This window comes from Carettochelys insculpta, chromosome 1 (assembly GCF_033958435.1).
Source record: "Carettochelys insculpta isolate YL-2023 chromosome 1, ASM3395843v1, whole genome shotgun sequence".
NCBI classification, from domain to species: Eukaryota; Metazoa; Chordata; order Testudines; family Carettochelyidae; genus Carettochelys; species Carettochelys insculpta.
The window spans coordinates 33,452,680-33,479,562 of NC_134137.1; the positions used below are offsets into that span (position 1 = coordinate 33,452,680).

Below are 26,883 nucleotides of genomic sequence, written 5' to 3' on the forward strand. Positions count from 1 at the left end.
GCCGGCTGTTCACCCCTCCAGCTCTGGGGCAGTGGCAGCCACCGGCCCTCCCCCACCCCCAAGCACCAGGGAAGCGGCAGCCACCTGCCCTTCCTCTCGGAGCCCTGGGCAAGTAGCACAGACGTGGCAGCTGAGTGCTCTCTGGCCAGGAGCTGCTGGCAGAAGAGGTCCCCGGGTGGGTGAGGGGACCCAAATACAGGACAATTAGTCTCTTTTAAATATAAGTCGGGATGCCTTTTTGGCATCCTAAATAAGGGACCATCCCACCAAATATGGGACGGATGGCCACCCTACTCCTTCAGTTCTCCCAGGAACAATGAAGGTGAAAGAAAACAGTAAATTCTGCCACTACAGAATCAGCTCCAGTTATTAATGTTGATTGCGTTTATTTTTTTTCCCAGCAGGGCTTAGAGGCTGATGAAGAGAGACTCCCCCCAGTGTCCCCAACTCTACAAACAGAACAAGAGACAATCTTTGATCCAAAGTGTTTACAGTCCCATGAGTCAAGACAGATTCAGGGCAAGGACAGGGGTCTAATACACAAGCAAAGAGAAGCAGAGCATGGCAGCAAACAGTAGGGTAGCTGCATTAAGTTTTTCAGGTGGGCAGCAGTGTTTCCTGTAAGATGAGTGCTTAGGTGGCTGTTCAGGAGAGATTCAGGTGCCCCCCAGCTGGCAGCATGTGTTTCTATTGGTGGTGCGCATCTGCATGTCTTGGTGTGCATAACAAAATTTATTCCACCCATGATGCTAAAAAATAGAGGGAACACTGTTGGGGAGCGGAGAGTTAGGAGGAGGTTCTCTAAATCTATTTTTCTTAAATGATTTGCGACCATACAACACCAAGCAGTAATATTTTTCTGCAGAAGAACTTTGAAAATAATGTTCAGATTGAACATTAGGAAAACCTTTTTCACTAGGAGGGTGGTGAAGCATTGGAATGGTCTGCCCAGGGAAGTAGTGGAGTCTCCATCCCTGCAGGTGTTTAAGTCTCTCCTCGACAAAGCCTTGGCGAGGCTGATCTGATGGGTTTGGTCCTGCTTAGAGCAGAGGGCTCGACTCGATGGCTTTTTTAGGTCTCTTCCAGCTCTATTGTTCTATGATTCTATGAAATTGTCAGACCAAAACCAAAACAAACAAACACAAAAATCAAAGAGCAACATATACAGCAAAACCAAAATGAAACAATTGAATCAGGTGTCATAGCAATGAAGAACTAACACTGTATCTCGTTTTAATAATAGAAGATATATACAGGTGCCACATAGGTGCTGGCTGTTACGCTGCCGTGGCACTCCTGCGAGCTGTTCATGGAACACCAGTGTTCCGCAGAACACAGTTTAGGAAACCTGCTCTAAATGGGAAGCAAGGAGCAGGGGAGGGGAAGAGGTGACTGAACAGGGGATGAGAAGGGAAAAGAGGTGTGGCGTGAACCCGAGGTGAAGACACAGTGAGGGAAGGGGAGAGAGTGTTAGAGCTAACGGCCAGTCAGCGCAGGGCAGAAAAAGTCCAGTCAAGACTGTGGAAGTTCTCTGTAGGTCCAGTGGTCTTTGCTTTGGCTGCTTCTGGCCCAACTGGCTGGCTTCTCTCTGCAATGTTTCACACAAGGCCACGCACACTGGGGTGTGAAGAGGAAGGACAGGGTGACTACCTGTCAAAAGGCAAATGCAGGTCACATGCAGAAACCCCACCCCTCCATGGTTCTGCCCCCTACTCCTTCTCCTCCTGAGACTGCACACCAGCTTTTTTTCTTCCCCTGAGGCCTCACCCTTGGCCAGACTGGAAGCCAGAGCTGGGCCCTAGTAACAGATACAGCTTCCCAGGGAAGGGGTGTAAGAGTGGAGATAATAGGGAAAAATGCCTGCAGAACAGTGGGGTCTCCACACCCAGGTGACACAGGGTTAGGACCATGTCTACACTACAGAGCCAATAAAAGGCTTTGCCTAAAAATCTCCCCAGGGGCACAGATTCCCAACCTTGGTGGGGGGGGGGGGTAGTCACCGCATCCACTCAAGTGAGAAAAAAAAAAACATTAAACCAGGAAGACACACTTGGGATGTCTCCCTGTGGGGTACCCCAAGCTCTTAACCTTCCTGCAGGAGAGTTTAGACACACAAAGAACTGGAATCCGATAGCTGACCCTTCAGTCTAAGGCGTAGGGTTATAAGATATACAGACTCTTCTCAGGACAAGGGAATCAGATCACTTGCTTAAAAAAACATAATTTATTCACAAAACAAGAGAGAATAAACTCAATCATACCATTGCAGCACAGAGAATTACTTCCCTGGGATTCATATTAGAAGTTACAGAATACAGGGGAAAGAATTGTCATTAACCAAAGCCACTAAAAAACCAAAACCAAAACCAAAACAAAACATCCACACCAGATTCAAAATAACCATACCCTGATTGTGTCCAACTACATATTTCCCTTCTACTTACGTATCTATGGCTGATTATGAGACACCCAGGATATTTACTGGATTCACTCCAGCTGCTCAGGAGTAACCACCTCCCTCTGTTCTCTTCTGCAGCCACACAAAGACCCCTCAGACTGCAATTGTTCTCAGTTCAGAAAAGTTCCTCTTCCCACTGGCTTACCTGATCACCCCCTGCTGAGAGCCCTCTGTTAGGGTTAACCCTTTCCATGCAGTTATTTATGACACCTGTCCAGAGGGTTTTGCTAATATCATTATGCCTGCTAGCAGGTGTGAATTTTCTAGCACTGTAGGAAAACAAATTTTTACTGGAGGTCTTCTGTGAAGTGTAAACACTTGCGTCTTTCACCAAAAGATTTGTCCAACAAAATATATTACTTCAGCCCCATTGTCTCTCTCTTGGTGGTTATCGCTATTTCAAATTGAAAATAATTCTGCGGCATTCAGACTAGGCCATATGGGTAACGCACACTCATCCCTCGCTATATGAGCACAGTTGGTTCCCAACTTTATGTTCGTAGGGGAAAACTTGTAAGAGGGACACTAAATTCCCATTAAAATACAAGTGAAAGTCTCTGATTGGTTCCTAGTGCTCCTAACTTGGCAAAGGAGTGTCAGGAGGTGGCGCTGCTTTTGAAAGGTAAGTGAACCTTGGGTTGGGAGGGTTGGAGAGAGTTAAAGGCTGGGGGCAGTGTGGGGCCATGAATGGGAGGGAGGGTTAAAACCTGGTGGCAGGTTGGGTCTGTTGAGGGGGGGGGTTAGACTGTGGGGGGTTGGGTCCGTGCGGTGGGCGGGGGGGTTTAGGCTGTGGTGGGTTGGGTCCGTGGTGCAGGTGTGGGTGGTGGGGTTAAGGCTGCTGCAGATTGGGTCTGTGAGGCTGGCAGGGTTTCAGGCTGCAGTGGGTTGGGTCTGCAGGGCAGGCAGGGGCAGGCAGGCTGTGGTGGGTTGGGTCTGTGGGGCAGGCGGGGGGGTCAGGCTGCAGTGGGTTGGGTCTGTGGGCCTGGCGGGGTTTCAGGCTGAGGTGGGTTGGAGCCACGGGGAGGGGGGAAGGCTTGTATTAGCTCGTCTAGTGAACAAAGATAGGTGTATGTATCCCTCGTTTTCGTGAGTACTCGTAAGTAAAGTACATGTCTAACAAGGGATGAGAGTATTCAATAAAATAAACCCCTCAACTTTCTTTTGGAGCCCCTGCAGCTCCCAGGGCAGCATTATAATTTCAGCCCCCAAAATTCACAATTCTACCCTGCCCGTGCTCTTTCAATGCAAGAAATAATCCAGAATTGCTCAGCCCCTGCCACATTGCTCAGCCCTTATGTCAGCCGTGAGACAGAAAGTATTCCTCTCCACAGGCCAGCCTGCCAAGATGTTGTGCAAACTTTTGTACGTCTTAAAATATTTTGAAGGGAAAAATATGTTACAGTAAATTGGCTTTGACTTCCATATTCAAACTACACTTTAGCTTAAGCCCAACCCACACGGTGTATCCATTAATAGAATTCATCTGTAGTTTCATTGCACAGAAAATGCAGACTTCACTAATGTACGCTTTTGAAATTCATGGGTTTTTATAAAATGACATAAACTGGATAGCTTCACTTTTCAATGCCTAATAAATGACTTTTAACAATCAAGTTTGTAAGAGCAGTTGGGGCAAAAAAAAAACCAAAACAAACGGTATTTGGAAAAAGACACTGGAAGGGCAGTGTAAATCATGAGATTTCAGGTGTTATATTTTTCTTTGCTGTCAACGAAATGAGGGTGTTAGTCTATGAATCTATAATGTGTTATTTGCTCTACTTGGTGGTGTTCCAGAGTAGGCCATGTGAAATGAGTAATTGCCTAATAAATCATATGTGATGCAGAGGATTAGTTATGCTGCAGACTGGCCCTTAATGAACTGGATCTACTGGGTCTGATTCTCTGGTCACTTACACCAGTATAAATCAAAAGTCAACAGAGCTGCACTAGTGTAAAATGGAACAAACCAGCAGTTATATAGCACTTGAAAGACTAACAAAATAATTTATTAGGTGATGAGCTTTCATAGGACAGACCTGTTGAAGAAGTGGGTCTGTCCCACGAAAGCTCATCATCTAATAAATCATTGTGTTAGTCTTTAAAGTGCTGCATGACTGCTGGTTTGTTTTTTTGTATACAGACTAACATGGCTACCTCTCTGTTGCTAGTGTAAAACAGGTCTGAGCGAGATCATATTTTGTCTAACAAGGTACGTTTTTTCATACAGTGAGAAATACTGGCCTGAGTAGATTTACACTGATGTACTTGAGTAGAATTTTACCCAATATGTTTTGTATCTAATTATAACAAATGTTTCACTGGAATTGTCTTTCCTTTATAACTAGACGCCAAGTGTACTGGGCAAGTTCCCATCTTAGTTTTATTAGTGTAACCCTAGCAGAAGTGAGCGTAGCCTATGTGGGGATGTCATAGTGTTTTCCTGCTTCCCTGCTGCAAGTCACAATCTAGCACTACATCCATTACTCGTCACATACCATTTCATTTTCCAGACTGGTGGGTGAAATTAATATTTGATGGGATTGGGCTATGGAAGGAACTTCCTGAGGAAATTAGGCAAATCCAAAGTCAGACAGTTTTTAGGACATGCTGCCAAACCTTCCCTGAATTATTGTAAATTCTGTTTTCTGTTATGACATCCATCTTGCATTGGTGAGCATACACTCACCCTTTGTTTAACAAGTACTTGACTTTTGAGTATTTGCTAAAACGAGGGACATGAATACATACCTTTGTTCGCTAAAAGAGTGAACTTCCTCCAGTTGTATGAGCCAGCCGTGGGGTCCCTGACTGTGGGGCGGGGAGACCCGCAGCCCCACGGCTGGAGCAGAGCCAGCCATGGGGTCCCTACCTGGGGTGCGGGGAGACCCGCAGCCCCCCCCGGCCCCTCTCCCAACACCCCGGCCCGCAACCTCCCATGCACCCTCCAGCCCACTGCACCCCCCACAAGTACTGCACCTTTTCCAACACCCCACCCCAAAGGTTCACTTACCTTTCAAGCTGCATGCTGCCACTCCTTTCCCCAATTAGGAGCACTAGTAATCAACCAGAGACTTTTACTTGTATTTTAATGGGAATTTAGTGTCCCTCTTACAAGTTTTCACCTACAAACAGAAAGTTGGGAACCAATTGTTCTCGTATAGTGAGGGATGAGTGTACTTCCCAAAGTGAAAACAGGACACCACGTGGGCTCACCTGAGGCTCTCCTTATGACCCATGGAGGTCAGGTGATCACCTAGTGTTATTGCTTGCCTCACCCCCAGCCATAGGCAGCAAGTGCTGCCCTGAGCAGAGGGGGGAAACATACCCATCATCACAAAATTAAAAGCTTTGCACAAGCCAGAGCACAAGACAAACTCTGCCATGCCTGATATACTAAGATGCCTCAGACTCACAGTGGGGTGAGATCCGATAAGGGGATGGTGCATCTCAGAACTTTCATTATTCTGCAGTCAGAGATCTGTAACTCTCCGGTGTTTTGAACAGTAAAGTGACTATGATGAAGAAATTCCTGTACTAAACCTGAATTCCTTGATTCCCTACCTCATTGTCCCCAAAGAGATTGAACTAGAATCCCAGAGACCCCACAGCCTAGGTGGGCACATGAGAGAGGCAAGGGGAGCTCAGAAGTCTGAAGCACTGGTTTTGGGGTCTGGGCATCTGGACGGCAGAGTTCCATGCCCCCAGGAGGAGCATCAGGTAAGAACCTGGGAGTGTCCCCTACGGTCCTAAAGACAGAAAGAGTGACTAGACAATACCCAGATCCAGTTTCCTTTTTGAAGTATGTTGGACCCAGCAGAGGCTGAACCTCTCTAATCCCGTAACTCTCTCATCTGGCAAACTCCATAATCCTGCATGATTTTAGTTAGCCAGATGACCATTTATCAGTATGGCCAGCAGTCCCATGGTCCCATAACATTTGTGTACAGCCACCACTCCTGGCTCTTAGGCTGTGTCTACACTAGCCAAAAACTTCGAAATGGCCATGCAAATGGCCGTTTTGAAGTTTACTAATGAAGCGCTGAAATGCATATTCAGAGCCTCATTAGCATGCGGGCGGCCGCAGCACTTCGAAATTGACGCGGCTCGCCGCCATGCAGTTCGTCCAGACGGGGCTCCTTTTCGAAAGGACCCTGCCTACTTCGAAGTCCCCTTATTCCTATGAGCAGAAAGGAATTTCTCCTTTCAAAAAGGAGCCCTGTCTGGACGAGCCATGTGGCTGTGAGCCGCGTCAATTTCGAAGTGCTGCGGCTGCCCGCATGCTAATGAGGCGCTGAATATGTATTTCAGCGCTTCATTAGTAAACTTTGAAATGGCCATTTGCATAGCCGTTTCGAAGGTTTTGGCTAGTGTAGACACGGCCTTACTGTTCTGTGCTTTGCATGTTGAATAGTAACAGAGAGGTAGCCCTGTTAGTCTGTACTCCAACAAAACAAAACAGCAGTCATGTAGCACTTTAAAGACTAACAAAATGATTTATTCGGTGATGAGCTTTCGTGGGGCAGACCCACTTCATCAGATCAATTTAAATGAGTCTGTCCCACGAAAGCTCATCACTGAATAAATCATTTTGTTAGTCTTTACAGTGCTACATGTCTGCTGCTTTGTTCTGTGCTGTTTTTTAGCTGTAATTTACCCCTAAATATCTTCTAAGAGCCCAATAAGCAGTGGAAGTATTGATAATGTGCTAGAAAATATTGACCTCAAAATATTGACCTCCCATTGTCCAACAAATTCTCTCATCTGGCACCAGTCAGGTCCTGAGAGTGCTGGATGAGAGAGGTTCAACCTGTACTACCTACCTATCTGCAGCTCTGAGCCTCACAAGAATTCTCCCTTTGTTTTATATTGGTAAAACATGCCTACAGTCATACACTGGGTTTCTGGTCACCATCTAATACCCTTTTGAAATCCTCTATTAAAGTACTCTGAGCCTCCCTGCTCCAATATCGTTGTAAGTTTTCATTTCTAAACACGTAATTCAAAGGTGTCTTGTGGAAATTTGGTTGGAAATATGGTCACAAACAATTTTCTGCCTCCCCCACCCCAAAGGGCACTGAAGTTGGTGAATATTATTTTTGGTGTGAGAAAATGAAAATGAAAATAATGTTTGCTAAACCACAGCCCCCTCAGAGACTGTGCCTCCTAACCAAGCAGAATTGGCACTTGTGACAAAATAAGTTATAGTTCTCAATTTTCTCTCAAAAGAGGAAGATTATTTTACTGCCTTTCTGTTATATGACAGTGTTCATTTTGCTTTCACAGTGTCAGGCTTGGAGAAGCAGCTCTTGTTTCTCTCCTGGCATCAGTACTGCTCTAACAAAACACGTACAGAAGTAAAAAAAAAAGTAAATCCCATCAGATTTAGTCACTGAAGTCTGCCCAAGGTCTGACGTTTGGTTGATGAAAACCTCTAGATCCTGCACTCTCCAAGGGAGAAGCTATATAACTTCTTGTTTAACTGGCAACTAAGTCTTTACATTTTGTTCACTTTTCTTAAGCAGTTTCTGAGGGGAAGTTTGTAGCTTCGCAAATAACACGCAGCCCTGTGGCACCTTAAAGACTAAAAAATTTGAGTCTTGGTTGTCTCCATTAGCCTAGCAAGCTATCCATGGTGTAGGTCAAGACTTCTGCATAGATTCTCCTCTGTCCCCTACTAAGGGTAAATCTAGACCACCTGATAAATTGACCTGGTCAGGGTCCATCTTCTGAGGTTTGATTTTGCGTGCCTCGTAGGGACATGTGAAATCGAATTAATTACCTGGGCCAACAGTTGACCCCTGTACTTCTCAATCTTGCTAGGGGTAAGGGAGGATGACAGGATAAGTTTCTCCTGTAGACCTCCATCAATGAAGAAGGCCAGGTAGGTTGATTGTTGATAAGTCGATTCCAGCTATGCAATTGCCATAGCTAGAACTGCGTATCTACGATTGACTTGAAGTTCTAGTGTAGACCTGGCCTTAGTAGTTAAACTTGCTTGCAGTGTTTATAGGCTATTATAAAACCCCATTGGCTGTACCCTGCAGGGACACACTAATGAGGAGTCTTTCCTAACCTGAGCAACCAAAATGTTGGCCTCTTGCTCACGCATAAGATGGCACTTTCAACTTGCCACATGCTGAGCCATCAGTTTACTGCCAGCTGACAAGGAATCTATTGAAGTGCAGCTCCACTTTACGCAGTATGCTGGGCTTTTCCTTGGGGCCGCATTTTCAAATACTGACCTAGCTTGACCCTTCTTCTGCCATGAGATACACAGCTCAGCTGGATTTTTCTGACGATTTTGTTTTTGCCCCAAACCTCCCACCCCCACAGATTTGGGTTGCTTAAAACATTTCACAAACTTGTGTCAAATTTACCTACCTGTTTTGGCAACAAACAGAAGTTTTTAAAAAAATCCTTGCTTTCCCGTCATCGTAAAACTTTTTATTTTCAATTATTTTTTGGTTTGCCCCACCACACTGAAAAATTGATTATGAGATGGTAGCATAAGCAGGAATGGCTGCAGAGACTCAGGGCACATCCACACTGCACTTAAGACTGGCGTGTACCAACTGGCCTGCGCTTGCAGGACCCAGCCTAATGGGCTGTTTATTTGTGGTGTAAACCTTTGTACTTAACGTGCTCTGGGACCCTCCCACCTCACAAGGTCCTATGGCCCAGACTCCAGCCTGAGCTGGAATCTCTACACTGCAATTAAACAGTCTCTTTAATCAGAGCCCGGAGAGCCCAAGTCAGCTGGCATGAGCCAGGTGTGGGGTTTAATTGCTGTGTACACATATCCTCTGAACCAGAAGTATTATTAATTATTATTAGGAATATGTTAAATATTCTATTAATTTTAATGATAGCAGTCTGTATAGTACCAGATCTTCTACAGGTGTAAATCAACATAGTTCCCTTGAAGTCAATGAATCTATGCCAAATTATACCCACTGAAAATTGAACTGACACATGTCAGAGATGGATAAAAATAATACTGTGCAGAGAGGGCTTACAAAGCAAGGTAGGCCTAATTCTCCATTGCCTTGTACCTTGTTTAAAGTAGGTGTAAAACTCTACCATTCTGATCAGGTAGCATCGTACACCTTTTTTTCCTGTCACTTTGCATACCTGTACAAGATGACAGTGGCAAATCAGGCCCATGGTTTTGAGACTAAGGGTATTGTTTTCATACACAAATCTATCTGCTCATATCATAATCTATTCAGATGCTTTTTCTGATCCAGATCCTGCCAACACGAATGAGTTTGTATGCATGCCATTTACTTAACAGGCTCTAATCTGAATAAAGATAAGTACTTGTGGAAGTGCAAGACTTGGGAGAGAAGATGATCATTTTCGGTGTTAAACATCCTGAAGTTAAAAATGCCAGGTGAAGAAAGCAAATTGTGTTCCTTTCAATAATTTTTTAAATTTCAGAAAAACTGACCCTCGACCACATGGCCCCACTTCTTCATTTGCCTTCCATTAACATCTTCAGCTGTCAACCTTGACTGGCAAAAATGTTTGTGGAAGTCACACTTTGAAGGCATATGCATGAGGATTTGTGACAACCGGATTTTCCAAAGGCAAGAAAGAAATGCCTGCTAGGGATGCTTGTGCTCACCTCCAGTAAGAGAAAGGAAATAAACAATACATGACTTCTCTGACCAACTACAGCTGAGGTATACAGCTCAAAGTACGAATACACAAGACAGTCCAAAGAGTGCAAAATCAGAAAAGAATGTCACAAAAAACATTTGAAAAGTATAATTTATTTGAGGAATAATGATTGTCTCCTGAGTCCTGGATGCTTCATGGAGGTGACCCTCTGCCCTCAACTCACCTGGAATTCAGTAAAAGAGTTATGTGGGTAGATGGTTTTTATCAATCCATCTGGAAGCAGCAGGATCAGGAATTAATCTGAGTGGTCCAGCTGCACTGTATATTTAAAGCTCCAGGGCATCAGTGCCTTATATTGTCCTAGACTGGGAAGTAGCCCCACCTAAGTGCTGGACAGGATAACCGTTTATATCTATCAAAGGTGCTTACATGGTCCCACCATTACTGAGTCAGAGTTCTTCACAGTCAGTAACATATTACCTTCATAACACCTTTGTGAAATAGGGAATTAGTATTATCCCCTTTGTACAGATGCGGAACTGGGGTTCAAAGAGGCTAGAGGTCTGAGTTTTAAACATATTCAGACATCAGCATGTACATCTAGGCACCTAGTGGGATTTTCAAAAGCATTTAACTCCTAATGAAATCACTCTGGCCATGAGTGACTAGCCAAAAGTCAGACAGGAAGTCTGTGGCACAGCATAGTTCTGCAGCATTCACGTGAAAAACCTCACTTACTGAAATATTCTTTCTCACTATATACTAGTCTCTCCTACAGTAGCTGAAGATATGGGCCTATGGGATGCCAACAATGAGAGGAAAAAATACAAAGTTTGCTACCAAAATTTTCTTTTCCCTCATTTTAATTGTATAATCACTTTCTCTTGGCATTTCTACAGAATTATTCTCTATTCTCTTGGAAATTTAAAATAATAAAATAATCATCATCAACATCATGATAGGCACTTTGCATGTACTACCTTGGCCAATGTACATAATCATATCCAATCAGCAAAACCCTTTTTAAACACTTTCAAATTACAAAGGAGAAAAAATGCAACTTGCAGTTAGTTCTTTGTGCAGTTCTGACTACAGTAAACCCTCGAGTTACACGGGGGTTGTGTTCTTGCAACCCCTGTGTAACTCAAATTTTTGTGCAAGTCAAGGTAGGGAGACAGGAACCAGGTTGCAGCCTGCTTCCTGGCTCCCCTGGGCTTGCAGGAGCTGGGAATGAGATTGCAGCCTGGTTCCTGTCTCCCCACTGCTTGCAGCACCTGGGAAACTGACCAGCCAAGGCTGGTGGGCTGCTAGGCAGGTTGACAGCTACGGAGCACCTTCAGATTGTGCTTAACTTGCATTAAAGCGAGTTGTGCGCAACTTGAAGCTGTATATTTCGAGGGTTTATTGTACAGTAATCTTTGTATCCAGAATTCTATTATGCAGAACTCTCAAATAATCAGCAGTTTAACCACAAGTGAATTTTAATTACGTTTTCCATAAGTACAGTATAGTGAAAGTAAATAAATATATACAGCAAACACAGTATAAGTTTACAGTACACAACACTATTGTTGGTAAATAAAATACTCTGCCTACATGTTTGTTTCTTAATATTTAATCTTGTTTTTCTTTAGTGTTATGCATTGCGAAGTATACCTCTCCATTATCCAGAATATTTGAATATTCAGCAACCTCCTGGTCCTGGGGCTGCTGGATATGAACAAGTTTACTGTATAAACACTTTGTAAGCACTTTGTTTTTTTAATTTCACAAACTCCTGAAATGCTGTGTGCCAAGTTTCAGCTAGCAGTGTTTTCTTTTGTTTTTTATATTTTTGCTATCACCACTCCAGGAACATGGGGGAATTACATGTGAGAAATGCCAAAAGTTGGTATTGCCACAAGTATGTGCTGTTTTAACAGTGCTTTCATTCTAGCTCATGAAAATCTGGCCAAAGAGAAAGTTGCATTTTTTGCAGGGACTGAAGATGAGATCCCGCACTCGCACAATCTCATAGCAACAGACACAGAAACCTTGACTCATTACTAGCCTTGTCCAACAATCAAGTCTTTAACAAGAACAAAGGTTGAAAGTGATTAATCGTTAAGCAGTTTCTTGCTCATTTCTGCACATGTTCCATGCAGCCTACTGCATAGTCAGTCTGGCATACTTCCTGTCTGTGCTATCCAGTGCCCACGTCTGGGCAGACAGAGAAGCCTTTTGCAAAGGCTAAACACACAGTGGAATGTCTTATCTCTGTGTATGGCACAGTAAAACCTCCCCTCTATACCAGATTACTGTAGGTTCTGTGGAAATGACCTACATGGGGATTTGTCCACACAAAATATTTCCCCAGAGATCTCAATGATGGGTGATTAGAATTTTCCCAAGTACACCAGGATAATCTTTCAATGTGATCTTCTGGCCTAATCAGTGCATTGAAAGGTCTCCATTTTGGAGAGATTTTGTTTGTAGTGAAAATGACACACCCGTGTTGAAATGTCAACAAAGAAGGTTATTGTAAAACCTTACATCAGAGATCATGGGTGAAATCCTGGCACCTGTAAAGTTAATGGCAAAACTCCCATCACTTTAAATGGGAATAAGGTTTCACTTCATGGCACTAGCCATCTCCAGTGATACTGTGGCACTGTCCCCACAGAGAGATTTTAGCCTATACCTTAACAGACCTGATTCTCAGCCAGCACAAATGGACACAGACATAAATGTAGTGTGAGATCCTCAGGCGGTGTAAGTGGAAACAGCTCCACCAGAGCCTGTTTGGAGCTGTAGTTTTAGATGTTTCACTTGCTCTTATTTATATTGAAGTGAATGGGTCTATTAGCATGGGCAATGCTTACTCCCACAAAAAGTGTTACTTGTTCTATTTCAACATCATCGCTTATTTCAAAGCTTTTTTCAGGAATGTTAACTTCAGTGTATACACTGAAATAAACTAAAACCTTCAGTAACAACAAGAAGTCCTGTGGCACCTTATAGACTAACAGATATTTTGGAGAATAAGCTTTCATGGGCAAAGACCTGCTTCATCAGATGCATGCATGGGGGGAGTGGTTTCAGAGGGGTATTTAAAGAGTGGTGTCCCAGTAAAAGGGAGGGCCAGAGCTGACAAGGTCTATTCAGCAAGGTGGAAATAGCCCATTATCAATAGTCCATATCAAAAGAGGAAAAAACAAGTCAGATCAGACAGGGGGATATGAGCCATTGTCAGAATCCAATTGGGAGATATTAACACCAGGGCAGAGAAGCTGCTTTTGTAAGCTGCGAGCCACTCCCAGTCTCTGTTTAATCCATGGTTAATGGAGTCAAATTTGCAAATAAATTGCAGCTCAGAGATTTCTCTCTCCATTTGATTTTTGAAATTTCTTTGTTTCAGGACTGCCACCCTTAAATCTGCCACTGAGTGTCCAGGGAGATTGAAGTGTTCCCCACAGGCTTCTGTACACTACCGTTCCTGATGGCTGATTTATGTCCATTTATTCTTTTACGTAGAGAGAAACCCCTCCACCACTCATGCATCTGACAAAGTGGGTCTTTGCCCATGAAAACTTATGCCCCAAAATATCTGTTAGTCTACATGGTGCCACAGGACTTCTTGTTGTTCTCGAAGCTACAGACTAACATGGCTACCTCTCTGATACTAAAACCTTCAGTGTGTGTGGGCACAGGTGTATTGACACATACAGGTATATGTGTGGTGCTACACCTAAACACCCCTTTATCGTTCTCTCTTCTATGAATGTTATGCTGCATCATTTATATGTAAATTAAGATTCACATTTCCTAATTGCAGCTTTGAAGGAAATGATGACATTAAAGAACTTGCAGCTCTTTTCTCCTGTGAAAAATCCTTGGGTGACACCATTGCTTTCTGGCTCTCCTGGTGAGTGTGGGTGGCATTATCAGGTGCTAACACTGCACTGGTTGATTAGTGATTTCCTTAGACACATAATTAACATAAAACTAAACACACAAAGGGGGGTAAAACATCAGTTTTTCTCAGTGCTTAGTACTCATACAACTTACAATACACAAGCAAATTACATTTACTTCCTTATCACCTGAATTTTCAGGCTAATATGAAGTCTATTTTAATTTTTGCCATTGATACTTATCCAGCCTTTATCCAACCATATCTGCTAATTTAAACTAATTTGCTTTGCTTCTAAATAAAAATAGACCAATGAAAGAATTATAAAACCCCTGTTGGGGAAAAAAATCACTAAATAAACAATACTTAGTGTTCAAAGGGTTGGAGTTTTACATCGCGGGCATCAACCTGAGGAAAAATGTTTAATGAAGAAAGGAAAATAATTAAGAAGTACAAAGAACACCATCAACAGAAAAGCCCACGTAGCTGCTGCCTGAACACTTTCCTGCAGACTGACATGGTACAGATGACATAACAGTCAGTGGCACATGGTGAGATCAACGAAGGGTCCTGTGGCACCTTATAGACTAACAGGGAAGTTTTGAGCATGAGCTTTTGTGAGCACAGACTCACTTCATCAGATGCTGGTCTTGGAAATCTGCAGGGCCAGGTATAAATAAGCCAGAGCAAGAGTGGGGATAACAAGGTTAGCTCAGTCAGCAAGGGTGAGGCTTACTACCAGCAGTTGATCTGGAGGTGTGAACACCAAGGGAGGGGAAGCTGCTTTTGTATTTAGCCAGCCATTCGCAGTCTTTGTTTAAGCCTGAGCTGAGGGCGTTGAATTTGCTGATGAATTGTAGCTCAGAAATTTCTCTTTGGAGTCTGGTCCTGAAATTTCTTTGCTGTAGGATAGCTACTTTTAAGTCTGCTACTGTGTGGCCTGGGAGATTGAAGTGCTCTCCTAAATGGCAATATACAAAAACCCGTAGGACAGCACTTCAATCTCCCAGGCCACACAGTAGCAGACTTAAAAGTAGCTATCCTACAGCAAAGAAATTTCAGGACCAGACTCCAAAGAGAAATTTCTGAGCTACAATTCATCAGCAAATTCAACGCCCTCAGCTCAGGCTTAAACAAAAACTGCGAATGGCTGGCTAAATACAAAAGCAGCTTCCCCTCCCTTGGTGTTCACACCTCCAGATCAACTGCTGGTAGTAAGCCTCACCCTTGCTGACTGAGCTAATCTTGTTATCCCCACCCTTGCTCTGGCTTATCTATACCTAGCCCTGCAGATTTCCAAGACCAGCATCTGATGAAGTGAGCCTGTGCTCACGAAAGCTCATGCTCAAAACTTCCCTGTTAGTCTATAAGGTGCCACAGGACCCTTTGTTGCTGTTACAGATCCAGACTAACACGGCTACCCCTCTGATACACGGTAAGATCAAAGCACTCCTGCTGGGAATGTGCTGCGGGAACATGAACATCTTTAAACTGGAGCCTCCTGAGATCAGCTTTGTAAACTAAGAACCCTGAACTCTGAGCTCAGATGGAAAACAATGCTGAACATTGAAAAGGAATACTTCTACTGTATGAACAATGCCTCGGAGCCTGGACCTGCCCTCAGCCTCCACACGTGCAGACTAACCCCTGTGTGCGGGAGGTTTAAAACATACAGTTGTGCTAGGGGGCCTCACTTCTTATAGTCTCTAATAATGAACTACATAATTAAGAAGCAAGGTGCAAGGATGCGGTTAGATGTCACGGGGGATAGAATAGGGAATTAATTGGTTCTCAGTGGTAGACACCTTGGCATGGGTCTGGGCAGTGAGCAGTTCTAGCCAACCAGGCAAAATTAGTCACCTGTTGTAATAATCTGGAGACTTAGTTTAGACGGCTACCCAGTATATAGAAGTTGTAAATATAGCTCAACACTGCAGGGCCAATTGGGGTAGGGAAGGGCAGGAGGGCCATTTGGCCTTGGTCTCAAGCTAAAGGAGGCCTCAGATTTAGACACATGTTAGTTTTTTGGCATTTGATTAGCTAAAAAGGCTAGAATAGCATACGTTAAATTAAAAGATTCAAATGATGTCTCACTCATTCTTTGGAGCCTTATTTTGTTTTCACGTGTCGTAATTTTTAAATTTTTATTATGGCCAGAGGCCTCACAAGCTGGAAGTGGCCCAGGCCTTCCTGAACTTCTGACAGGGCCCACTAAGCAGCTACACTTCTCTTACATTCCTCCATTTAAAATTAATGGTGCCTCTATTATAAGAGACCCAGGGCATCTACTGGTATTTAATTTGAAGGATAATTTAGGGCAACTGTCATCCCTCTGTTTTGCCATCCAAGTGAGCGTGGTAATGGGTGCCTCAGGACAAGATGACATCCTGACGGTTAGACAGATCTGAATGTTTTTTTAATTCATCTAGACCGAAAGTAATGCCAGTAAAATGTGAATGAAGACGGTTCTCCGAAGAGCACTTGAGAGTTTTTTAAGTATCTTTTTTGTGTGTGTCAGGAAATGGTAACACAGTGTGATTTTGTCATGTGTCCTCATCTATCTACACAGGTCTACTCATCTCAACTTGTGGCATTACTAGGCATGGGGACTGTGCAATGAAGTGTGATGTGTGGTTGCATGTTAGTACAGGTACACAGCTCACAGTCCCTTCTCAGGGAGGCTGGTGTCTGAGTAGATGGAGTAAACAGAAAGGTTGGTGAGGCTGCCTGTGTGCATGTCCACAGTGAACTATTTAATTTGGTCACAACTACCTCCAGCCTTTTGGTATTCTAAATAGGGCCAAGTAATGGGGTGAGAATAGTTCAGTCCACTGTGGAGTGCTTCTCTTTTGGGCTACATGCCTCTGAGCAGATGTTTGAGCGCATGTTTCCTCAAGGACAAGTAAAAATGGAACAATAATGATAGCATTCACTATGTCCAATGTCCTATTACACAGCTTGGAAAAGCTACAGTACCAAGAGATAATACAGAAATCCCCATCCCACACCTGATGAAGTTCCATTCATGCGGTCAGACACATGGCTGTTTGGCCTCTTCTGTTCCTCTTGTATCCCTCTTCCACGAGGGTGATTAAACAGCTCCCTCTGCCCATTTCATGCTCATTTTCCAAGCATCATTGTCTTATAATTAAAAATAAGAGCGAGCTACCACAATGGCTCTGCTTTATCAAGAATAAGTCTGCAGTGTAGTAGTGAGGTCCCTCCCCTAGTAATTAGAAGATGTGGGTTTTAGTCCCATCCTTGGCTGCTAATCTGGAGTGATCAACTTCACTGGCCTCTGTTTTGCTTCCTTCTTGTTGTCTTTCTTGTCTAAGCTCTTCTGGGCAGGAACTGTCTCTTATTCTGCATTTGTACAATACCTGGCACACGGGACTCCAGTTTTGCCTGGGGCATCTCAGGATTACTGTAATACTTCTAAATACTTAGACACTGATGGCTCAATATATTAAACATCCATTCACATGAACTGTGCATATTTTTGAATTTAAAATGTAATTACATTTGGAAGCTATACTCTTTGGGACAGGGTTCTTTAACATCCTCTCTGCTCTGTGCAGTACGGAGCTCTCTGTAGCTGCTCGGTAAGTAATAACATCGTCCATTTATGAAGTGCCCATTGATAAGCGGCCAAGGGCAGCGTCACTAAACATTAACATGAAAACGTGAAACCAAGCTGCCTGAATACTCCTTCCCCATGAGCCAACAGAGAGAGTGTCTGGGATGGACCAGGATAAGCTTGTTAAAAGAAATGGGAGTTGTATGGTGCTTTGTAGACCCCACTGGCTTCCTCTGAGAAATGGTGCTGATGATGAGGGCCATTGGGTAAGGAGGTCCATCCCTTGACTTCATCCTGATTGAGAAGCAGACCCTCCCTGGGCCACTAGAACTGCAGGGCCGGGCCTGCCAGCAGCAGACCCACTGCTGACGGAGCTCTGGGCCCCTTTGAAATGCGGTGGGAGCATCACTCTGCTGTTCTGAAGGCTGAGGGCAGGCCCAGCGCTGTGCTCCGGGCAGTGCAAAGGGCTGACTCCCCTTGGTCCTGTCCCTTCTGACAGAGGCCCTGTCCCTTCCAGCAGTGTGGAGCTGCGCTGTGGGCCTGTGGTTGCTGTTGGCCCCTCTGTGTGGGGCAGGGAGAATCATTCAAATATTATGCCCCTGAATAATGCAGAACTTTGTATATAGTGAGCCTGAATTGTACCTTTTAATGTACCAACAGCCTGTTTATCTCCCAGAGTGTGGAGTAACCAACACCCAGTATCCTGGGCTAAGGAGCAGAGGTAGATTCACGCCCATGCACTAGGTCCGCACAAGCCTGTTACCCATTCAGTGCAGGGCCTACATGGGATTGAAGTGATATATTGTCTTTGTGGTGCCTGGTTGAGGAGTGAATTTTACCCATAGAAGAGCTGCTCCTTGAGGATCACCAGAAGCTTCCGTCCTCAAACTCTGCACTCCACAAACTGCTTTGTTCAGGCATGTGGGCATTAAACTTGCCTTATGCATCTTACGAGCCAGATCCAAAAGCAGTGGAAAAACTCCTACCAGGCTTTGGCTCAGGCCTTGCCATAAAGGAAGGTTCTTAACTCACACCGATACTGAGGTTCAGCCAGAAAGAGCAGCTGGGGAGGAGAAAGGGGAAGGTTGTCTGCTTTGCATTCACAAATGAGTGAGAAGGAAAACTGACAGGCAAAGGAGGTGGCTATTTTGTGGGGCTTGAGCCTCCAACATTTGTCATCTGCAAGTTTTCTCTGTCTTGGCCATCTCACCCGGCCTCTCTTTTGCCATTTCTAAGGTGTGCAGAGCTTTATCAACCAAAAAGGGCATGGAGAAAGTAATACAGGTTGAACCTCTATTGTCTGGCATCGTCAGGACCTGACCGGTGCCAGACAAGAGAATATACTGGACCATGGTAGGTCAATATTGTCTAGCACATTACCAACACTTCCACTGCTTACTGGGCTCTTAGAAGACATTTTGGGGATAAACTACAGCTAAATAACAGCACAGAACACTGAAAGCCAGGACTGGTGGCTGTAAACAAACTTCATAGGACCACACGAGACTTGGCCCCATGATAAGTGGTTGTCCAGCTAACTAGAATCATGCTGGATTATGGAGTTTGCCTGCTGCGAGAGTTCCGGATTAGAGAGGTTCAACCTGTATTGCTTGTTCCATAAAAATCCAGTTCTGCACTGGAGAGTGAATGTAAACTTGGTACTGTCTCACTTATCAGGCCAGTTTGCTGTCAGTCAGAGCTCTTCATTTTAATGATCAAATGCCATTTGTAACAGCTTTTGTCTCCTGAAAGCTCTGCACAGCCAGCACAGCTACAAGATGGCTTCTTGCACATCAGCAACAGAACGGTTTATTAAGTTCCAATCTCTTCCACCTCTGACCGCTGAATGTGGCTGCTCATGTGACAGCAAGACATTCGTTAGCCTGTAGAATGTTTAATACTGGTGGAGATGCAGCTTGACTCACGGCCCAGGTTGGGTGGGCAATCCTGGAAGTTAGTGAAATAGGGCTGGGGGTAAAACTTATTTGGCAGACAATGGGAAGCCTTCCCTGGACAGCAATGGGCATTGGATCACAGCCCATAGCGAACTGATTTTATGTGGAAAGACTGACAAAATAAGCATCATGTCCCATAATGGCATTTTTACAGTCACTGTTCAGAGCAGAACTGTAGTTAAGGTTTGCATTGCTCTCTGTAAATGTCACACCATACTGAAGAGCATGGAAAGGAAACCTTGCGAAGAAACTCCATCCCACTGTAGCTTAATCCTTATATGCTTGAAAAAAATTAAAAAGACTTTCTCTCGCTCTCTCATCCTACTTTTGATGGGAGTTCTCTCTGTACTACCTGTCTGATTCTGCCAGGTACAACATCTGACAATCACACAGGGAAGGAAATATCCTTTGGCGTTCAAATTGTAAAGTACTTCTTCGTGCAGACTTGTGGATTTTCAATCTGTTCCACGTGAGGGTATTTTGGGACGTCACCTCCTAAATAACTTCCATTTTGTTAGTGTAGTAATTTTGCAATGGCAGGGATGATCTGAAATGTTTTCTGCCTTTAAATTGGGTGAGCCTATCTCAGAAGGATCCTTGTTAAAGTCAAAGTTCTTTGGTCTTTTTTTGTCCCCTCCATGCATAAATAATGTGAACTGATTTTCTACTCTGCATCAATCTATTGGAGCTGCAAAGCTGGTTCAAATAGCCAGATCCAAAGAAAAGTGGGCAGGATTTCGTTGTCACTTATACTGGCAACCTTTCCAGAGAGTATTTTAGTTTACACTAAGTAGCTGCTAGCCTTAGACATCAGTTAGTTCCAGTGCAATCAGGCAGAGGTCAGATGTCTCAATCTTGGCTCATCAATGTTCTGTGCTTCCACTCATAAGGAGCAGCCAGACCCGCCCCCTCTCCCGCATTGTATTTTTATTCAGAAGGATCCTTGGTTTAGATTAATTAAAAAGAAAACCAACAATGACACAGGAAAAAACAAACAAAAATGTCCCAAGGGCTAGCGTGGCATCTTGCTATATGCCATCAGTAAGTGTACACAGTGTCTTAACATGGCCTCGTGCTCCACGAGGGAAGTAAGATCTACCAGCCCTTTCCCTGGCACCTCTAACTCCTCCCTCCATTCCATCTCTGCCATGCTGGCCAGAACACCACACAGCACCAAGATTATACCCACTCCTCACTCCTGCCCACCCACAGCCACCCAGAAGGAGGCAGAAGCCTGGTGGGGACTGCTCTCCCACCTGTGCTGTGATTCATGATGCATGCAGCCTGGGGCAGGGCAATACAATTTGATGCGGGGGCGCTCTGAGAATTTGTTAAGTGGTCAAGGGCCATTTTTTTCTGTGATTTTAATTGAGGGGATGCGGGGTCTGGAATGGGGATGGACGCAGAAGGGAGTTCAGGGTAGTGAACTGTGGGAGGGGGTCCAGAGTCTGGGAGGGAGTTTGGCTACCGGATTGGGCACAAAGATTTGGGTTGTGGTCTGGGGAAGGGAGCTGGGATGTGGGCGTGGGTGGGTTGCAAGGTGCAGGCTCTGGCTTGCAGGCGCTTACCTAGGCAGCTCCTGGTCAGCAGCCCAACAGGACCCTCAGGCAAACTTCCTGCTTGCTGTGCCGTCACATGCCACTCAAAGTGGCTGGCTGTTGGGGTCAGCCTGTGCGTCTCTGCATGGCGTGTGCCATTGGGTGAGGGGGCTCTGCAAGCTAACTGAGTCTGCAAGCATGGCCCAGGCAGCTCCCACCTTGGTCAGTTTCTGGCCAATGAAAGCTGCGAAGATTGTGCTGCAGGTGGGGGCAGCATGTGGAGACTCTGCCCACAAGGGACATGCAGTGCACAGATACGCACATGCTGGCTGCTTTACATTGTGTCTGAGGGTGTGGCAGGCCAGAAGTCTGCCTGAAAGTCCTGCTGAGCTGCAGGACACTGGTGGACCACAGGATTGTGGCAGGCTGGATCCACCCTATGGGCCATATTTTGCCTGCCCTGGAGTAGCCCATACCTGTCGTGTTCCGTGGCGAGCACACAGTCCTTTTCCAAAATGAATCCTATGGAAGAACAGATGGAGTATGTAGGTCAAAACTTCCATTTGGCCTAGTTTCAAACAGACACCAGTGAGGCAGAATGACTCAAGGCCCAGTGGTTCCACCAATGTCCTGGGAGGCCCAGCCCTGCGGCAGTGAATGTCTAAGTACCTTATAAAAAGTGGAATGGCTTCAAAAGGTGAAATTACCACCAGAATACTCTATACCCAGGTTACAGCACTGCAGGGGGTGGTGCAAGACCTGGGTGCCAGTTCCTGTTCTCAATCAGGTAGAGTGGGGACTGTAATTAGATCTCCAGAATCCTGGCTGAGTGCACTGACCAATGGGTTGTTGGACAGAAAAGGGAGAGGGGCACCAAAACCTGTTGTAGTTGGCTATGTCTACACGAGCCCCAAGCTTCGAAATGGCCATGCAAATGGCCATTTCGAAGTTTACTAATGAAGTGCTGAAATACATATTCAGCGCCTCATTAGCATGCGGGCGGCCGCGGCACTTCGAAATTGATGTGGCTCGCTGCTGTGCGGCTCGCCAGATGGGGCTCCTTTTCGAAAGGACCCCGCCTACTTCGAAGTCCCCTTATTCCCATCTGGTCATAGGAATAAGGGGACTTCGAAGTAGGTGGGGTCCTTTCGAAAAGGAGCCCCGTCTGGATGAGCTGCGTGGCAGTGAGCCTTGTCAATTTCGAAGTGCCGCGGCCGCCCGCATGCTAATGAAGCGCTGAACATGCATTTCAGCGCTTCATTAGTAAACTTTGAAAAGTTTGGGGCTAGTGTAGACACGGCCATTGTGTTTTATATGGGGCCCAACCTAGCAGGCATTCTCAGAGGCCGCCTACCAGGTGAGGCCCTGCAGAAGACACAACAGCTTAGGTGCTGAATAGCTCAGCACTATCAGGCCATAGGCTGCTATGTGTATGCCCACTGTCAGAAACTTGGAAACCTAGGGGACTTTATCAGTGGATACTTGATGTGTCTAAGGATGGTAGGTGGTAAGCAGGAACTTTGAGAATCTAAATTTTAGCTTTAGGCACCTACAGATCCCTTTGTGGATCTAGCCTTGTGTGTCCTGCTGACAGTCTGCAGAGAGCTGAATACAAAATGACAGAGCAGAGAGCAGAGTCCTTAGAGATTTAAAGAAGCAGCACACAGACAATCTATGGGATAAATGGACCAGCAGTTACCTTTGCCAATTAGCTCAGTCCTAATAAAAAGGGACAATCCTCTTCACAGCTGACAGGCATATCAGCAGCTTTGTTATCATTGTTCTTACTGGAGTTTTAGAATAAAGAGTCCCAGTCTCACTGAGTTTAATTATGTGTGATTTTCATTGAGCCTTAATAGCTTCCTGTTCTGACTTAAATTCCTCCTCTAGCCCCCAAAAGAGAGGTAAAATGTTACTACTTACCTCATAAATAGGTAACTCAAACACTTTCCAGATCTGAAGCAGAGCTCTGTGTGGCTCAAAAGCTTGTCCCTTCCACCAACAGAAGTTGGTCCAATAAAAGATATGACCTCACTCAACTTGCCTTTCTCTTATCCTGGGACCAACGTGGCTAGAGATTGCAAATTACATACCTAACAAGTCATTCAGCCCTGAAAAAATGTTCTAAAACCCTCCTACTTGGCAGGGTGAAGTTCTGTAATGATGCTGATGTGACACAAAATGAAGAAAGACTTAATGTAAACTCTGATTATGTTGAAAGCTGGCTGCTCATCACCACAGTCAGAGCTACGTTCCTGCCTTCTGAATAAGACACTGTTCCACAGAGGGAACATGAAGCAATGAAGTGACAGGTGGTTTTCAAAATTACTAACAAGTGCCTTTCAGTGCCAGCCCATTTTGCAATACACCCTCACTCCAGCAGATGCCATTGCATTCCTAGGGCACACACACCTTGCCAAGAGAACCCACTCTCCTTGGAGAACAGCGTATTATTTTGGGAGTCAACAGATGTATGTCATCTCTGCCTCTGCAGAAAAATTCGACCCAAAGCCCCCAGAAGTAAATGGGAGTTAAACAGAGCAGATCTGCACCCCTTTCTCTCATTGCCCTGTCTTTAATATGGGGATAACAATACTTCCTTTCTTTAGTCCTTCTTCTGGCACGTCTATTAAGATTTTAAGCTCACAGAGCAGGGATTGGCTCATCATTCTAATGTACTAGCACAATGGGATCCTGATTTCAACTGGTGCCGCTGGCTATTAATAAAAAAAATATATAACGTATTTAATTACAGCAGTGTCAGCATGATGAAATAATGTATATTGGAATTTATTCTCAGCAACTCTTACCAGTTATGTGCTCATTTGTACTGTTATTACTTTAAATATAGCAATTTCTGTAGGTCGCTGAGTGTCAGGCATGCAGCCAACAATTCAATAAAGCTGCAATGCCCTGCTATCAGACTCAGCTCCTGACTCCCATCCTCCTGTCCCCCCCTCCCCCCGGCCCCAGTGCCATAATTCCTGCACTTTGGGCACCACAATAGATCTGTGAAACCGACCAGCTACTTTTTGAACCTGATCCACGCTGGAGAATGTGACCCAAGTTTCAGAACACTGACGAGGTTTGTTCCTGCACTGCAGTGAGGAGCCAATGTGCTTGGGAGCTTTGCCAAAGCACCAGTTCTCCTCATTTACCTGATGCATTCTGGGAAATTTCTGCCTTTGGCTGGTTCCCCTCACTGATGCCTCAGCAGAAACTCTGGCTTTGTAGTTTCTCTGCTGTTTTAAAGTAGCACACAATGCGGTGTCACACCCATGATACATCAAGGCTGCATATACATTTTCTATATGAAATACTGTTGATTGTAGCAGCTTTTTTCCCTAATGTCCTCCAAAATCCACCTTGAAAAAGCACTGGAAGTTAATTGTGACCCAATGGGACCCAGTCCTGCGCATTATTACACGTCTATCATTTTCCTTACATTGCAATCAAAGGGACTTGTGGGAACAGTGAGCGTGTAAGGGGTTAAATCAGAAGAAGCTTCTGTAAGTCAGGACTGAACATAACTATGTCTCCAGACCAGGAGTGCACAAAGTGTGGGGGGTGGCCCTCCTAGGAGGGTGTGTGAAATTTTGTACAGGGGTGCAGCATGATAGGTCTCAGCCTCGTGCATCTCATTAAAATAAATTAAATATGTTTCTGTTTTTATGTGTGATTATTCACATTTATACACCAATTAAATAAAGTTTTTTCATTCTACGTATTTATTTTCTTCCATATGCCAAAAGGTTTGTTTGTTTTCTTCATCATACGAACGTAACTGAAATTTCTGTTGGTTCGGACTTCATTGAACAGGTTGGATGGGGCGTGCTTGCTAATACCAGGGATGCAAAGTGGGGTCTGACATAAAAAGTTTGCTCACCCCGATCTCGAGGACAGTTAGCTGGCTCTTGGTAAGAGATTCCCTTTGAGAGAGATGATTCAGCTGCAATGAGGCATGGATGGAAAGTTCTCCAGAAAATGGCAAGAAGTTGTAGCAACACCAGTAAGGATGCATCCATGGTGGGGCTATCTGGGTCACACAGGCAGAGCTGCAGAAGAATGAGGGGAATTGGAAGGAAGACATAAAGGAAATATTGTTCCTAAGCATGCGGGGATGCAGGGGAGGATGCTCCTCTTTGGTTCCTCTCCAATAAAAAGGACATATGGCGTCCACCACAATGACAAGTAGCTCAGTGTTGGGGTCCTCCACTTGTGGCAGATTCCATCAGAGTGGAGGATAACCATATGAACATGTCAGAAAGTTCCACTGCAAAACACCCTGTAGCTCTGGGGAAGTTGGACTGACTATGAGCTCAGTGACCATCAGCTGTGGCCCCATCTTCTCAATTCCTTGCTATTGCCATTTCTCTGCACTTCGCAATGTTAAGCATTAACTGAGGCATCGTGGCCTGGATTTTTAAAGGTCCTTAGCCACTGCTGCACTGAATGTATCAATGCCTAGCCTGAGTTAAGAGCATAAGTCAATGTAGCAATGCTTATGAAAACCTGGTCCCCTCCCACAACCTCTGCAGGAGGCCAGTAGCCATCTCCTGGTTTCACAGGTGAGATAACTGAAAGGTCACATGAGGTCACATCAAGAACTAGGACCAGAACTCCGGTCTCTGCTATTGCGCAGCCAGTTCTCATTCACATTACCACAGATGTCAGAATGAAGGTGCCAAATTATGTGCTTGGCTGTCCTAATTGTAACCACTAAACCACACTTTGCTCCCAGAGTCAGGACTAAAACCCAGGAATCCTGATGCTCAACATTCCAGCAATGTCTAACAAATAGTTACCATACCAGCCCTGGCGGTGACCTAGGTCAGCGCTATCTGATGCCAGCTAGAATAGTCTCCTAGGGACGATGTTGCTAACCAAAGCCTGCTGCAGTACTCCATGCTCTGCTCGTGCTCCCTGCAAGCAGGCCATCCTAATCAAGAACAACTCCTGTGTTTGTGGGGAGAAAAGAGACATTTGGAGCTCTCTGTGTTGTCTTGGTGACTTCTAGAACATCTGTGTCTGCAAGTTTGCCCACTCCTGGAACAGCAAAAGCAGACAGAGCCGGGGGGGGGGGGGCGCGTGCAGGAGAGAGGGAGGGGGTATGAAACACCTTTAGCTTCTCCCCCACCCGCAAATCCAGACTGTTGTTGCTTTATGGGCAGATTCCTCCTGTCAGCCCCATCTCTCCTGCTCCCAGTGCCACGCCCTGGTTGAAAAGAGGACTGCTCTTACAACACAGCTCCTGAAGTGCAAATTTCCCAAAGTGGCTGATAAGCTACAGAAAAAGTACAAGCTGAAAAAGCATGAACTTTAGTCCCTAAATCTTTGCTAGTTGGGCAAAAGAGGTGTCTTTCTACTGCCAAGTGCTTGGTAAACATTTTGCAGCTGAGGGAGAATTCTGTGCTGAGTGGGTTTTCCCAGCCACTCACAACCACTAGGATGGAAAGGTATCTTCTGCACCAACACATATTTCATTAGCAAAGAGTGAAGGAGAGGAGCGAAGCAATGACTGAGTTTCTTCCTGAGATTTTCAAAGGGGCAGTGGTTCCTGTGTTTTTTAGAATGAGGAAACAATGGCAGTAAACCCCCTGTTCTTTGGGGGAGGAAGGAATGGGCGCTGTGAGCAGAAACTTGTGAGAGCAAGAAGGTGTGAGGAAGGACTGATAGAAAGAGGGGAGTGAAAATAGGGGGTGGAAGCTGGCACCACACTACATATGTGAAGAGGGGAGAAGAGTAAACCTGTGACTCTATTTTCTCAATTGAACCTTCAGAGTGATTGCTTCGAAGGAGCAAGGGAAGAAGACAAGAGACCCAAATTGAGAGCCTCTGAG

The 26,883-nt window shown here is 44.9% G+C and overlaps 1 protein-coding gene across 1 annotated transcript in view; it reads right to left on the bottom strand.

Annotated features, from left to right (window-relative positions):
- MAML2 (mastermind like transcriptional coactivator 2) overlaps nt 1-26,883 on the bottom strand; it is a 315,731-nt gene that overhangs the window by 24,880 nt on the left and 263,968 nt on the right. The gene's annotated exons all lie outside the window — the stretch shown is intronic.